This window comes from Opisthocomus hoazin, chromosome 4, assembly GCF_030867145.1.
Source record: "Opisthocomus hoazin isolate bOpiHoa1 chromosome 4, bOpiHoa1.hap1, whole genome shotgun sequence".
Taxonomy (NCBI): domain Eukaryota; kingdom Metazoa; phylum Chordata; class Aves; order Opisthocomiformes; family Opisthocomidae; genus Opisthocomus; species Opisthocomus hoazin.
Window position 1 is genome coordinate 53,791,924 of NC_134417.1, and position 15,045 is coordinate 53,806,968.

At 42.4% G+C, this 15,045-nt stretch overlaps 1 protein-coding gene across 9 annotated transcripts in view; it reads left to right on the forward strand.

Annotated features, from left to right (window-relative positions):
* The window catches only part of SATB1 (SATB homeobox 1), a 93,954-nt gene that overhangs the window by 5,658 nt on the left and 73,251 nt on the right, over positions 1-15,045 (forward strand). Inside the window, exons 1-2 of one of the 9 annotated variants that reach the window (XM_075419043.1) lie at positions 12,396-14,044; positions 14,137-14,206. The exons of 6 other annotated variants lie outside the window; for them this stretch is intronic. The gene's annotated coding sequence lies outside the window, so the exon portion shown is untranslated. Of the gene's footprint in view, positions 1-12,395; positions 14,045-14,136; positions 14,207-14,351; positions 14,371-15,045 lie in introns of those variants that run through there. 2 more of the 9 variants (XM_075419042.1, XM_075419044.1) reach the window with 2 other exon arrangements.

Genomic DNA, 15,045 nt, shown 5'->3' on the forward strand with positions numbered 1-15,045 from the left:
CTAAGCTTACCACAGTTATCACCAACACTTCATGACTTACTTGATACCCGTTTTGTTTTGCAAATGTCGGCTTCCTAATGGTTTCTGCACTGCAATGGTCTCGGTAGGTATAAATCTTGACAGAGATTAATTTGAAGAGACTTGCCAGCACTGATCTTGTTCTTATGCTCTGAACTGGTCCCCGTGCCCTGTACCAGCTGTAATTTACCCTTAATCTCTGTAGTCTGGTGCAGTGTAGTAGGAATGGCACAGTAATAGTAGAGTACTGTAGTAGAGCATAGTAACATACCTCAGGCACCATCTGAATTTTAAACTTGCTGGGCCTGACTTTCCTCCCATGCACGCTGCTGTAATCCTGCAGAGGTTGGTAGACCTTTGCTTTTACCGTTCTGGTAGGGGGTCAGTGTTAGGTGTTCAGACGGGCCGAGGGACACGCTAACACTTGGTATTTATGCCAAGGTCACCTTTTAGCTACTTACTTAGAATACCGATACACAGCGATCTCTTTGGAGATCAATTTTCCTGTGAGATTGTGTGTGTTTGTGTACACTGGGATCAGGACGGGCTGTAAAGCGGCTTCCTTTCACCGGAGCGTAGGCCAGCTCCTCTCTCTGAGCTGTTGTAAAGCATCATTGGAAACACGTCTCTGCAGCTGCAGGTTGACAAGAGTTAGCCCTCGCCACCTCATGCTCTTGTGTTATGAACTGCAGGGTGGACGGGCAGAAGAGTCTGCTCGCCTGCAGGTGGACCTCCATCACCCCAGCTGCACCTGGGTGCAGAACATCAGGACGAGCCACATCTATCAGCTGTGCTGGCCTTGCATAACTCCCAGAGACTATCTGCTCGATCTCTTTCCCTTGGCACATTATGACATGATATGACCTGAGGAGATGAGGGAGGTGCTTTAAACCTCGAGTGCATCTCATCTTCCCAGGATCCTGCTCTGACAGGATTTATTTGCCCAGCAGCAATCATTTGTGTGTCGTTCCACTTGCCGCTCGCTAGAAGAAGTGGTGATGCACTCAGATCATTTTTACCTGGAGGATTGTCCCATAAACTTTTCTGGTGTCTGGAGTCCCAGTTCTGATTTCAGCCCTGACAAAAACGTGTGATAGCGGGTAAATAACTGACCGTGCCGTGTTTGCAATCCTTAATGCCGCAAGCCCAATTCTGAAAATGCTCAGCACTCGCAACTTCATATGAAAGAGGAGGAAGCTGCAGCACACGATCCCTCTATAAACGCGGCCTTAATATGCCCCTGATTTATTTACCCAGCTATAAAATTAGTAATATATATGTTTCATAGAACATTGAAGGATTAATTAATTCTTTATATTTGCAAATCAGTCCTAGAGTGGAAAAACATTGTACAGCACAAGTGCAAAGAATTGCTGCTCTGAACTCAAACCCACATGCAAAGGCATGACAAAGGTATTTCCTTTTCAGTAACTGCACTTAGAATATATGTCTGTTTGTAACAGCCAGGTAATTAAAAACATTTGCAATGAACAGGATAAAAATTCTAAGTATCACACACGCCCTGTATTCCCAATTCTAATGCGTTAAATAAGAGACAGAAAGAAAGGAGGGGAGAGATTGAGCAAGAGAGTGAGTGTGCATGCAAACTCACAGAAGAACCAAAGGCAAAAAATGAAGTGGAGAGAAATTGCACAGTGAGTTTTAAAATGTTTATAATCAAAGATGAAATTAATATTTTTATGGAGAGCTGTATCAGAAAGATTTTAAATCCTTAACTCTTTTCATCATAGGTGGGCTTCCTTGTAAGAAATCTCAAGAATAATTAAAGGCATCTTAAAATTTAAAAAATGACAGTTTCAGCTTCTAAGGATTCATTGTAATATAATAATACTGTATGCTTTTTAGCGTTACTTCTGCACTAGACATTTAATTACAGTCTTTGTGAGACATGTTATCTGTATAGTAACCAGTGCATAAAAAGAAAGATATATACTTTATCACACAAGCTCTTGCTTGCCAGCTTTCTTTCTAAGGTTACAGATTAAGATCTCCCATCCAGAAGGTTCATGTCTGCAATGAAAACAACTTAATTTTACACAATTTTCGTGAGGAATGGGGCATTTATTCTAACAGTATTTCTTCTGTAGTTACACTTCTTTTTGCAGTAATACTTGAATTGTTGTTTAGCAGCAGGTTTTCTGCTGTGCAAGGGCCCAAACTCAGCATATCTTTGCCTGTTTAAAGGATGGATTTTAGAATACCAAAAAAAAAAGCGTGTTGAAGTTGTACATTGAGAAGTAAGATTAAAAAAATCTAAGAGTAGTTTGGTAGGTTTTTCACACGTACAGCTTAATGGTCAGAGGAAATTTGGAGCTTGGCTTTCCCATGTCAGATATCGAATATTGTCTGAAACATGTTCTGGATAATGTAAATTTACAGGATTCGTAACTTAGCCCACACGCTGCCACGGAAAAGTGAGTACCTTTGCAGGAAAGATCAGGTGCATAGGTCAGAGTTTTTCTTTTGGTACCTTTGCAGATTCCTGTAATCATGCAGCTTGTGAAAGGTGCTCCTTCACATACCGAACTTCCCACAGTTCCCCATCTTTTGCACTGTGGTCATTGCTGGACGAGGCACAATGAGAACTGCATCCAACCGTTTTAGAGCAGAGCTTGTCAAACGATCATCTGTATGTCCTGTCTCGGTTTTGTTTTTCCTTTCTTAACTAGCAGTATTGTGCAGGAATGGTACAATATTGGTGTTGAGCCCCTAGTTTCAGTATGCTTTGTAAGAAAATCGCACAGTAAAATTAATCAATCAAAATCAATCTCTGTTCCATTGACTGTTTTATTGACTTTCTTCTTTTTTTTTTCTGCACTTGACTTGCTGAATACCGTAATCCTTTTGGGCCATTCCTGAAGAATTTTGCTATAATCTTTTTAAGATAAAGGATGTAATAAGTTTATAATAACATTTTTATATTTGAACCTTGTGGTTCCACTCCTTGCTTTCCTGGACTGTATGTCCTACGGGAAACTGACTTCTGCATTGCCACTTAAAATGACATTTAGGGTACTGGTGTATCCTAACAGGTGTAGTTTTTATTTTCTAAGCATTCCAGAAAAAATTTTATAAGATACCATGCAAGAAAATTGAACCAGTAGAATTTTTAATGTGTGGCATGATGACAGACATGCCTTGAGAGGCATTATATTGTCTGATAAATTGCATTTTCAAGCAGTATTTCATATAGGTTCTGTCTCTTTAAAAATGCAGTCTCCTCTATTTGCCCTATTAATTGTTGATATGTTGCCATCCATGAGACAAAAATTAGAGCTGTAATTAAATAATCATGTGATGCTCCTTAGTGCCAGTGAGAGCAAACTCATTTTTCCAGGCCCTGATGGTCACTGATTATTGTATTACTACTGGCTTGCTTTATTTTTTTTTTAATGGCTTTATATTGCTGGGTTACCTAACCACTGCCCTTCTTTTCAAAATTAAAGGAATTGAAGAACATTAAGTCACTTAATTGGCCAGTGGTCTACGGGGACACAAAGTAGTCATACCTTCTCTGCTTTTTGGTCACTCAGTTGGTTCTACTGGGAGAACTACATCAGTGGTGTGGTTGCGTGCCATTTAATTTACACTGGTGTTTTGGCTGGGATGGATGCATATAGGGAATGCCAGGAGAATTACAAAAGGAGCAGGGTATTAAAATTCAGAAATGATTAAAATTGAAATAAAAGGATGCTGCTTCTTTGCCAGTACTCTGGCAGTCATAATGACACATAGAGATTAGTTTCCACCTTCATCTTTTCCTTCTTTCTCATTTCCTCTTGTTTATTGTTGACACATTTTCCTTATGTCTCTGCTTCTCAGCGCTTTTTTTCACTGTTACATATTCCTACTTTTTCTCTTTCTTAAGCATGGAGAAGCTTACTTAACCTTATTATAACAATAACAGAATAGGTTATTAATATTTAATATGCACATGATTAAAATTTCCCTCTTAAACATAGGTCAGCTCTATTATTAACTGACATGTTATTTTCCATTAAAAAATTTTTATTCTGCCCTTACGGTTTCTCAAACACCCTTTACTTTGGTGGTGATTTAACACATAATGTTTAGAAAACTGTGTTAGGCTAGTGAAAAAAAAGAACTTACCAGTCATGGATAATCAATTATGCATGAATTCAGATATAACAGATGGAAACTGGTGAGTTAAAGTTTCTCTTTAGCTTGGTGGTTTTTTTGTTTTGTTTTTGTGACACCTGTCTCTTATGTATAGATAAACATCTAACATAGCATACTGCTTTTCATGCATCTTTGTGTTTTTTGCTTCTTGGGTTTGGGTTTTTTTGTTTGCTTTTGGTATTTTCAGTGTGGCACAAACTCATTTTCCCGTGTTTCTAACTTACTATTTTTAATTTGTTTGTTTGCTGGCGTTTCTATATTGCCTGCCTTTTCTAGGGCTAAATTGTCCTGTGATAAAGCCAGCATTTAATCTTCTAAGAAATTACACAATGTCATTTAACCTTAAAATTGTGTCGGCACAGTATTTTAAATTGTATGAGTTCACTTCTGCCTTCAGCTGCTCATGGCCTGTAGTGTTACGACATTAAAGCAACAGGGTGGACTGTGGCTGCGCGTGTGTATTCATATATGCATAGACGCACGTTCTTGTGATCGTGATACTTATATAAGCGTTCCCTCCAAAGGCAGTAATTAAATTTCTTTCAATCATTTGACAATGAAGCAGATTGCTTTACTGCTTCTTATTAAAAAGTTCAGTATGGACTGGGCATAATATTTCTTTTGGTCATGGAAAGATTTTCACAGACCTAAATCAGGCAAGAAAAGACGACAACCCGTTGTGATACGCCCACAGCAACAGCCCATTGGTATTAAGAAGAGCTCAGTATGTTTTCTCCCTCTTTGCACACACACACAAAAAAAAATCTGAAAGCGCTTTAAGCATGGTCTTGGATATGAGATGACAGTTTTTTTGTGTCGTTCATTCATGGCAGTATACTGGGAGATGCTTATATTTGAAGGTGTCCCTAGTTTCAGAAACACGGGGGTAAGTTGATGCGGACATTACTTTTCTATGACCGGATTAATTTGGAGCATTTCTTCACCTGGCTCCACCCACCTTTGAAGCTGCACATTTTCAGATGTGGCACAGAGAGATTTTCCATCTATACCTATAAAAGAAAAATGAGTTGAGAGAATGCACTGCATCTTTTTCATGAGCAGAATATTTCAGAATTTCTCGTGAGCATCTTACCGTCATTTCTGAAGAAAAAATATAATACAGGAAGGAGTTTGTAGTATAACCTGCCAGAAACCAATGATATAGAAAAGAGTGCCTAAGGAAATGAACACAGAGGCTGTGAAAATAATTTGTTTGAAATGTTTTTTCGTTTATCACAGCTGAAGCTCTGCTAGGAAACTTCATGTGCATGCCTCAGTTTCTTCTTACTCAGCTATTATTATCTCAACATAAAATACAAACTTCTCCCCAAAATTTTTGTGTTTAATGCAGGAAATAATTTTTACACACTTATTGTGACATTTCCTACTAGTGCTTGCATGAGTATAAATGAGCTATCATAAACATTAACCTCATTTTTCCCTAAAAATATCTTATGCCAGTGGGTTCCCAGCCGCTGCTCTCCATCTCAGTTCGTTTCCAGTGTAGCCACTTAGCCGGAAATCTAGAAGTGTAGTTGGTTTAGGAAATAAATACGTTAAATACTTGAATACATTTTTGTTAGTTTCTCCCTTTTTTTCCCCCCTTTTTTCTACATCAGGACAAGTATTTTGAACATTTACAGGGTACTTGGAGTAACATTTTGAAGTTACTTGGTTTTGCCTTACGTTTTGTGTTTAAACTAAACATACTGTGACAACTGTATAAATGACCTTTATCTTAGTGACACCGCATATGCTAAACCTTTTTTGTTTTAGTGCCTGAATATTAACAGGTACCTTGTTCCTTAAAAGAACTGTGAAGATTAACAGCTAATTGTTCCTGAAAAGAACTGTGAAATGCTCATTCATTTAGTGTTTCTTATTGTGGAATCATCTGAGTTGGAGGCTGGAACCAGCCCTAGAAGACAAAGCGAATTCGGCCAAAACCACCAACTTTCAATTTGTTTTACACCAAAACCACACATTTTGCATGTATTTTATGCACAACGAATATTGACTCCTACCAAATTTGGCCATATTTAGATGCAGAGTTTTACTTAAAAGGTTTTGAACCTTAGAAAACGTGTAGCAGAACCTGGGCAGGGTTCTGAGTTAACAGTGAAACTGGAAACAGGACATTTCATGTGGTTTTGGGTTTCATAATGAAAGTTTGACATAGTTCAAGTCATCAATCAGTTCTAACCATTTCCTTAGACTTAAACTCTTCCATGTTTTCAGTTTTCATCAGTAGATTTTATTCATACTAACAGGTCAAAGAAAAAGACGATTGTCCCATTGATGAAGTATTCCTGTGTAACAAGTCACTGCAGTTTGAGCTCAACTGCGCCAGCATCTAAACTCTAGCTAATAATGCTTGAATAATCCTTCTGTAGTGCTAACCACAAAGGTTCAGACTGTTTTCTGCCATAATGTGCAGCTTTGCCTGGGCTATGTGAAATTCATCTTCACCCAGAACTGTTGGATTAAACGACTGTATTCCTAAAAGCATCTTTTTTTTTTTTTTTTTTTTTTTAATTTGGAAGGAAATGCACTGGTTGGAAGGAGTCAGGAAAGGGAAGAGAAGTGGAATCAGTCAACGCTGCAAAACACTTTGGAGATAACTTGGTGTTACTTTTCTTTTAAGAAGTAAAAATAGCTGAAACTCTACTGATTTCTGTGTCCAGGGATCATGCTTTACATACTATTAAATTAATAGAGCTTCTAATCAGAAAAAACGCTAAAATATCTGCGCATCAACTGACTCTTCTCTCAGGTAGCGATTATATACCCGTCTTATGCCTAGGAGTTATCTAATGCTGTCACCATCAGGGCTTCATCAGGAAATCTTTTTTCATCTCCCCATGTCCCACATTTAAAATCTTCACGATAGGCCTAAAAATTATACCTCTGGGGAGAGAACTGTGAAATTAGTGACCTGCTGAACTTACACTTGGGACATAGATAACTTGGCTGATCCTAAGATGCCAGATTTCCTCCTTTCTTCCAGCTGCCTAACTGCATTAAATACTATTATATAGAGTTCTATTACGTTTTTTAGTTTGTTTGTTCTTTTTTGTGGAAGCAGTTGGCTGTAGCTGCCACTTGGATATTACGAGCATGACTCATCAAGGATCTAGTCTACTGTTACGGATGGAAGAGGATATGGTCCACAAAATGCTTTTCTTTTTTTAAGTTGAATCTTTTTATCTGAAGTAGTTCTGAAATCCATAGTCATAAAAATATAGGCTTATATTAAATAACATATACATAGTGTTTGTGGAAGTTCGCAATGCTGATACACTTGGGAAGTGAACTCTTCTTGTCCACGTAGCACATAGAGATTGTGCAACTACAGAGTAAGATTTATGTGATTAATCCGTTAATATTCATCGCTGGTATCTTTTATGGGAAAGTGGACACCTGTCTATTACAGTTTCAACCAGCTAGGATTTCTCATGGCAGCCAGAGGTGAAAGGCTCTCTATTCTCCTGAGCAGTCATGTTCACCCTTCACTTCATCATGCCAAACACTTTTGTTGGGTGTTACTCCATAATTTTCTCCCAGCATTTTGCCTCTCTGTGACTCATTTGGCACCAAGGGGCGAACCAAAACAACTGCTAGGGCCACATCAGCAAATGTACGTTTTTACTTCAGTTGTACAAGCATCTTCTTCAAAACAGGCATACAGCTATGAAAGGGACTTAGGCAAAATGGTGCAGTAGTTTGACTAAAAGTAACTTGTTTTATCCAAAATCATATTTTGCATATTCTTGTTCTTTTAAAAGAAGATTCTGTGATTGAAATACACTGCAGAAAATGTTTGCAGGAGTAAACGAGCCTCGTCAGAGAGGCAATCAATAGGGAGATGTCTGTTTGTATATGATTTTACATATCTGCAAGCTAGCTGAGACATCCAACTACAAAATGCTGCGCCATGGGAGACCGTGTAGATATCTGATACTTTCCAAGGGATTTGGGGTCCGTAAACTAATAAATGCACTACATGTAGTCATATATGTAGGTTTTTCACCTCTGACGAATAAGGTAAGGATAATTTACTTCACTTAATAAGCAATTAAGTGCAGTTCAATACAGCTGACTATTGCAAGTTAAATATTCATTTTACGTAACTGTTTCAGGACATCGTGTGTGAGAGAACACAACCGAGCAGAAATTGCTCATGCAAAATGTGAGAGGGGACGACAGCTTGTGTGCGATGCCTCTCAGTGCTATGAATTTCATTTCATAGCACTTTTGCTTTTTGACAGGCATCCTATCCAGGCTGGGGCAGGTTGCAGTCAAAAAAATCTAGGTTGGTATGTAACTTTTGAGTTCAGCGTGGGGGATGTCGCAGAATGCTGTGATTCACATCAGTGCGCTTCAGATTCTTGGGTCGTATGTAAATTGAGATCGCCGCAGTCAGGTCGGTTAAAGTGTTTGAGTGGCGTCAGGCGACTGTTGTTGTTCAGGGCAAGACGGAGGGGAAGTCAGTCTGAGGAGACTGGAAAACACCTTCAATCAGAGGTGCAGAACTTGTAGGGCTGCAGGACTGCCTCCGCAGCGCAGCGGTGGCTGTGCCGAGGCTTGCACGGCGAGATGTGGGGAAGGACAGCAGGGCCCATCCTTCCCCTTAACCCACCCTTCTGTCTAACCCATGCAGCAATTAGGCAGGAGCCCGCCAGGAGCCATCCACCTTTTTGGCCCTAGATGTCTAGCTTCAGAAAGCCACGGGCTGGTATTTTCATCGCCTTTCTGCCCAGCAGTTACCACTATCCCTAAATGTGCACCCATCACCCCTTGCAGCGGGGAAAACACACTGAATTCCCCACCCAAGTGAGCTTCCCGGCAGTCCCGCTGCCGCCGCACAGCTCTGCATCACCTCCAGCCCGGGCTGGTGCTCACGAGTTACCCAAATGGCCGCAGAGTTGCCAGAAGTACGTACGTGTAAAACCCAATCAGCCTGACCTCCCCAAAGAAATCTGATAAAAGAGAATACGCAGCCATGCTGGTTTTGCTCTGCTGCCAGGTCATTTCTGTTTGTGTTGCACAAGAGCCAAGCCTCAAGATTTGGGCCCGTATTTCCTAATTTATTTTGAACAAGAAAAGATTGGAATAGAGACCTTAGGAGGCACCAAGGCAGCGCGCTACACTGGAGAATTCGTTTTGTTTTGCAGCTACTGAGAGTGCTGCTCGAGAGTTAATTCACCGTGGGGTTGAAAAAATGCAGTCCAACTTTTAAAGTATTTGTCTTATTTCAACACAACCTAGTGCAAAATACGTTTATATAAACACAGTGCAACAACTTTATTAAGGATTAGTAAGCTTTATTAAGCATATATTTGTCTGCTGTATGTTGACTAGCAGCTATGACAAATGTGATGTTACTATTGCCTTATGTTTAAATGATTGCCTGCATATGTATCCATGACAATATCTATTCATCTTCTGTTGTTTATATATGCTTTTATTATAAATATCTTTATTCTAGTGGAACATTTTAATATCAAAGTTGACACAGTGAAGTGCAAATTGGAATAGGTCAAATGAATATCAGATATCTTTATCTTGAATTTATTCCAAGTAGTTTGGTATTGATAAGAGAAATCTGATTGTTGTCTCTACGTCAGGACGTAGCAGCCTTCAGTAATTCACGCTTTCTAGTCAAAGCGAGTTCCACGCTCAGCCTTCCAAGTCTGTAGTAAATACTTTACCAGGCATAAGTGATGTACAGGAATTAGATTAATCCATGTTGCAGGGAGTTTATAAGGTTTACTACATATATGCAGCTTCAAGAAGAGAGTTATTTTCCACAATCGTTTACCTCAAGCATAGGAAGCGTATGCATGATTATATAATTAACAGAATATTTGTTTGTCAGTGTTTGGTTAGTGCGCATAATAATATCATTATTAGGCCTTCTGTGCTCTTGTATTATCAGATTGTTATCTCCCTGCTCCTTTAATTCACTGTCTCTGCTTTTCAGATTAATCACTTTGTTTTAACCTGAATATTTTAAGGGTTTTTTGACCATGAAGGGAATGGCTTGTGAACACCAAAGCAAAAGTTGTTTTAGCACAGATTTTAATCTTCTTTTTTTGTTGTTATTGTTGTATCTAGTAATCATTTTTACTAGGTGGTGTTTTAGTCCCACATCTTGTTCCAAATCATATTGTAAGATATCTGCTCTGCATCTCTCAAATTATCTTCACTGTCCTGTTCCTCCATCGCGCTGCAGGCAGCTTTCTGCCAGCTGCAACTCCCTCATCCTTCACGATTTTCTGCTTTAGCGGTCAGTCTTGCCCACTGCTAAAGTTTACTGTGTCAGGCTTTCCTGAGAAGGGTGAAAAATGATACAATATTGATATTTTCCATTGTGCCTGCAAAGTTTGAAATCAACTAGCTAACACGATTTTTCCTCCAACTATTAAAACGTATGGGGAAATAATAATTCTTTTTTTCTCTATTTTTTTTAGAGGGAAAAAGACTGGTTTCTAAATAAACAACCTGCTAGACAGTTATCCCTTGATCATATGTTATGGAAGATGTCATCTACATTTTCCCTTGTTTTTCTTCGCGAAACGTGTTTCTTGGGTTTGTTTTTTTTACTTTTCAGCACTCTCGGTAACAATCTTAGTAACCTTTTTCAGGACATGCAACTCAGGTACAACTTTTCATGTTTCCTATGCGTTCCACCTCCACTTGCTCCCCTCTGAAAAAACGGTGTTATGTAACCGCGTGCTCATTTTCCAGCGTCGCGTTTCTTTGCTTTCTGAGATTATAATCTGTTTTGTGCGTTGCTGAATAGGATAAATATTTCATATCTTTCGCCCTATGACCATTTGCTTTTTTCCTGCATGCCCTGTATGCTGTTTGCACTTATTTCGGTAAAACTTCAGCTTGTTTCTTTACCCAGTCGTGACGCGTTCCCCTTCTTTTATTGTAAGTAACATATGCGTAGCGAGAATTCTGCTCTTCGCAGATGTACTGATTCGCCTTTTCTCTGTTCAGAGGCCGCGCTATGTTGCGTACCGCGGAACAGGCGCTGGCCTCCCCGCTTGCCCACTCTCGCTGCTGCTTCGAGTTTGTGTGCGTGGTTTGGTGCGGGGTTCTTGGTGCCTTTAAAAGTTTCTACCCTCAATATCCTGGCTCTGTGTCTGCCTGCCCAGTAATTCACCTTTTCTTTGGCTGGCGGTGCCACTTGCCTTTCAGACACGGCGTATTCACACGCTACGCATTTTATCAATCGAGAGCTTTAATTTTTCCTCTTATCTCGTAGCTTGTACAAACTTGTTGCTTTCAAGTTTGTCTCGTTGGGTGACTTCTCTCCCCCCCCCCCCCCCCCCCCCGAGTGCATTGTGGGAAAAAGCTCTGCCCGCCTGGTAGCAGCCGTTTATTCTGCCGCTGCGGTACCACCTTTCGCCTCTTCCGGGCCCCGCCAGTCCCGCTCCGCCGCCACCGCTCCGCGACGCCCCGCACCGGGCCGGGCCCCGCCGCCGCCAGCACGGAGCCGTCCGCCACCGTTACCTGCGGTGCGCGGCGCCCACCGCCTCACCCCTGCCAGGGACCCTGCCACGGACCCAGCCGCCCCCCGCTCCGCCGCCCTGCACCTGCCCGACCCGCGCTACCTCCGCGCGGAGGGGCGGGGGCGCCGGCAGGATGTTGCTCAGCCTTCACCCCCGCCCCTCCTCCTCCTCCTCCTCCTCTTCCTCCTCCCGGTGCCCCCCCCCCCCGCCACAGGCCCCATCTGCGCGGGCGGCGCTGCCTGCGCGGGGCGGCGCGGCGGGCATTGTGCGCGGCGCAGGCAGAGCCGCCTCACCCGCACCCAGCTGCCTGCAAATTCGTGCGCGCCCGGAAGCCGCACGCCCTCTTCCCCCGGCCCCCCCCTACCCCCCCCCCCCCTCACCTACCGCCGGCAGCCGCCCCCCGGCCCGGCTCGGCGCCCCCTCCCCGCTGCCGTCCCCCTCTGCCACCTCTCCTCTCCCGAACCCCCCCGCCCTGGCCTCCCCTCCCCCACGCCTCTCTCCTTCACCACCTCCTCCTCCACCTCCTCTGCCACTTTCCCTCTCTCCCTCCCAGGACGCGTCGGATGATCCGGGGCCGCCGGGGAAGGGCTCCGGGCAGCAGCAGGCGGGCTGCGTACTCCTCCTGTCTCGGGCTGTAAAAAAAAAAAAAAAAAAAAAAAAAAAAAGAAAAAAAAGGCAAAAAAAAAAAAAGCCGGTGGCCTCGGTGTTATTTTGTATTAAAATGAGGAGGAGGAAGAAGAAGCGGCGGCAGCGGCGGCGGCGGCAGCGGAGAGGAGGCTGCGAGCGGGGACGGCGGCGGCGGCAGCAGCAGGAGGAGGAGTAGTGATGAGTCAACTAATAATTTAATGGGGACAGAAACGGGGGGGGGGAGAGCAGAGCAAGGCAGCTCCGTCCGGGGACACACACACACACACACACACACACAGATATCCATGTAACATCCAGCAACAACCACCAAACCGGCCTAAATAACGACCATACTCAGACAGCCAGGGGAAACGAGAATTTAAAAAAAAAAAAAAGAGACAAAAAACCAGAGCCGACCATTACTATTCTTTTTCAGTTATTATCGTGTTTTTTGCTGGCTTGGTTTTTGTTGTTGTTGGCTTTTTGCTACCTTTCTATTTTATATTTTTTACCCCTTCTTGCGAGTAACTCTTCTCGGAGTTCCCAGATTTTCTTTTTTTTTTTTTTTCTTTTTCCTTTCCAGAAGCAGAACGAGGGTTTTGTTGATTTTTTTCTTCTTCCCCTTTTTTTTTTTTTTTTTTAATAGAGAGGGTTGGGTTTTTTAAAGAAAAAAAAAATTACAATTTCTCCAGGTTTTGGACTCGGAGGGAGTGAAACCTCGTCACTTTTTGTAGTGGTGGTAGTGTGCCTTGTTGTGTGTGTTTCCTTCCTCCCCTCTGTTCTTTTTTCTCCCTCCCCTCCTCTCGCTCGCTCTCCCCCCCTCACTGGCACCGCAGCCCCCGGTAAATGAGAGGAGACAGGTCCTCTCTGCCGTCTTTTTTTTTTTTTTTCCCCTCCCCGGACCGCACAGGCGAGATTAAAAGTGGCGTTTTAGTGCCTTTTCCTGCAATTTTCTCTGAACTTTTTTTTTTTTTTTTTTTTTTTTTTTAGTCTCCAGTAGCGATCGCTGGGGCTGAGCTTTCCTCAGAAAGTTTGGGGGCTGTTACGGTGTGTATTTTTGCGGAGGGGGAGGGGAGCGGGCTCCTTCTGTGTGTGCTGCTCCTCTGGGTGCCTATTGGAGAATAATAGTGTAAGTGACAACCTAGAAGTAGACTTTCTGCTCTTCACACTGGATAGAAAAGCTGCCTTTTTTTTTTCGCTTTGCTTTTTTTTTTTTTAATAACCCCCTTTCTCACTTGCTCCTGTACTCATGGGCTTTATTTTTGAAAGGATAGCTAGACTTAAGTCACCCTCCACCTCAATTTAAACCTGCTACTTTTTTTTTTTTAAATTATTATTCTGAATTCTTCGTTTTGAGCGTTACACTTGTCTGGTCAATTTGATCTTCAGCTCCTTCCGTTGATAAACCTCGAAAACTGCCTCTCAAAAGATATTTAATCTGTATTTTTTGTCCATTGCCATTTTTGCTCATGGCCACTCTGTTTCTCGCTATCTATTTTTGCCCCTCCCCGCCTAGAGGAAAATAGCAACGAGAAAAAAAGACAAAAATAAGAGAGTATTAGGGGAAGTAGTCCTCAGGTCTGCTGCCCCCCCCCCCCCCCAAAAGGGGGGGGCCGAGAAAACATCAGTGTTGAACTTCTTCCTCTTCAAGAGCTCGGGCTGCAAAGGAAACCTCCTTTGTTTTTGTTATTTATGTGCTGTCAAGTTTTGAAGTGGTGAGTTTCGGGTCGGTTTTGCTAATTTCACTCAGAAAACTGCAGTGTTTCTCTTTCTAGATAAGTACTTTGCTTCTTTGTCTCTTTAAAAGGTCACAGGGAAAGCTTGGCCTGGATTGCGAGAGCCATATGGAACGGATAAGTGCGGAGCCTCTCTCAAATGTGATTATGGGTTTTTATGGGGGAGGGAGGGAAGAGGAGGGGAAAGGCATGGGGAGGGGGCTGATTCAGGAGGAGAGAAAGAAATAATATAATACCGGCGGCGTTACATCGCGACAAAAGGAGATACCGCACCGACTCTCATTCAGAAATTGCGCGGTGTGCCCGTACGTGTACGCCGTCTCTGGGAAACGGTGCCTGGAAATTGTGCTCTTCTCTCGGTGCCTGTGATGAAAACTTGTAGTTGTGAAAAGATGCCTAAATGCGAAACCCGGGGCAACTCTCGGCCTGGAAGCGGCGGAGAGGGTGGCTCTTCCCTGCAACCCTCTCCCTGGGCAGGCCACGCTGGGTGTTGCTCATCACTATTCCAAACTGAGGTTTCAGTGAACTTTAGCCTTGGGCATGGAGTTTAAATGAGTAAATTAGGTGTTTTATGTGCATGTAATTTTGCTTTGTAGCATAAAGCCTTTTACAAGATGACTAAGCGGTGAAAGGATGCCGATGGGTGGGTATTCTCAGGCCAAGCGAAAATGACCGGTTTGGTGTTTGGGTTGTAGTCAGCGTATTAACTAAACTACGATCTATCACTTTTATTCACTATACATGATGTAGTGCGATTCTGACTCATGATGACTAGATACTTTTTGTAGCAAAGAACCTCAGTGCCTTAGAGTACTTCTGAAGTTGCTAAAGTGACAGGGATTTTCTTGTTTGAGGCTTTTTTTGTTTTGTTTTACCCACCCCCCCCGCCTTATTTTTTCTTTTTTTTGTTAATCCTCTTATTCTTGAGAGAGACAAGTCTCAGAAAAGCAGCCTTATAGTGTGTTAGCATCATCAGGAAC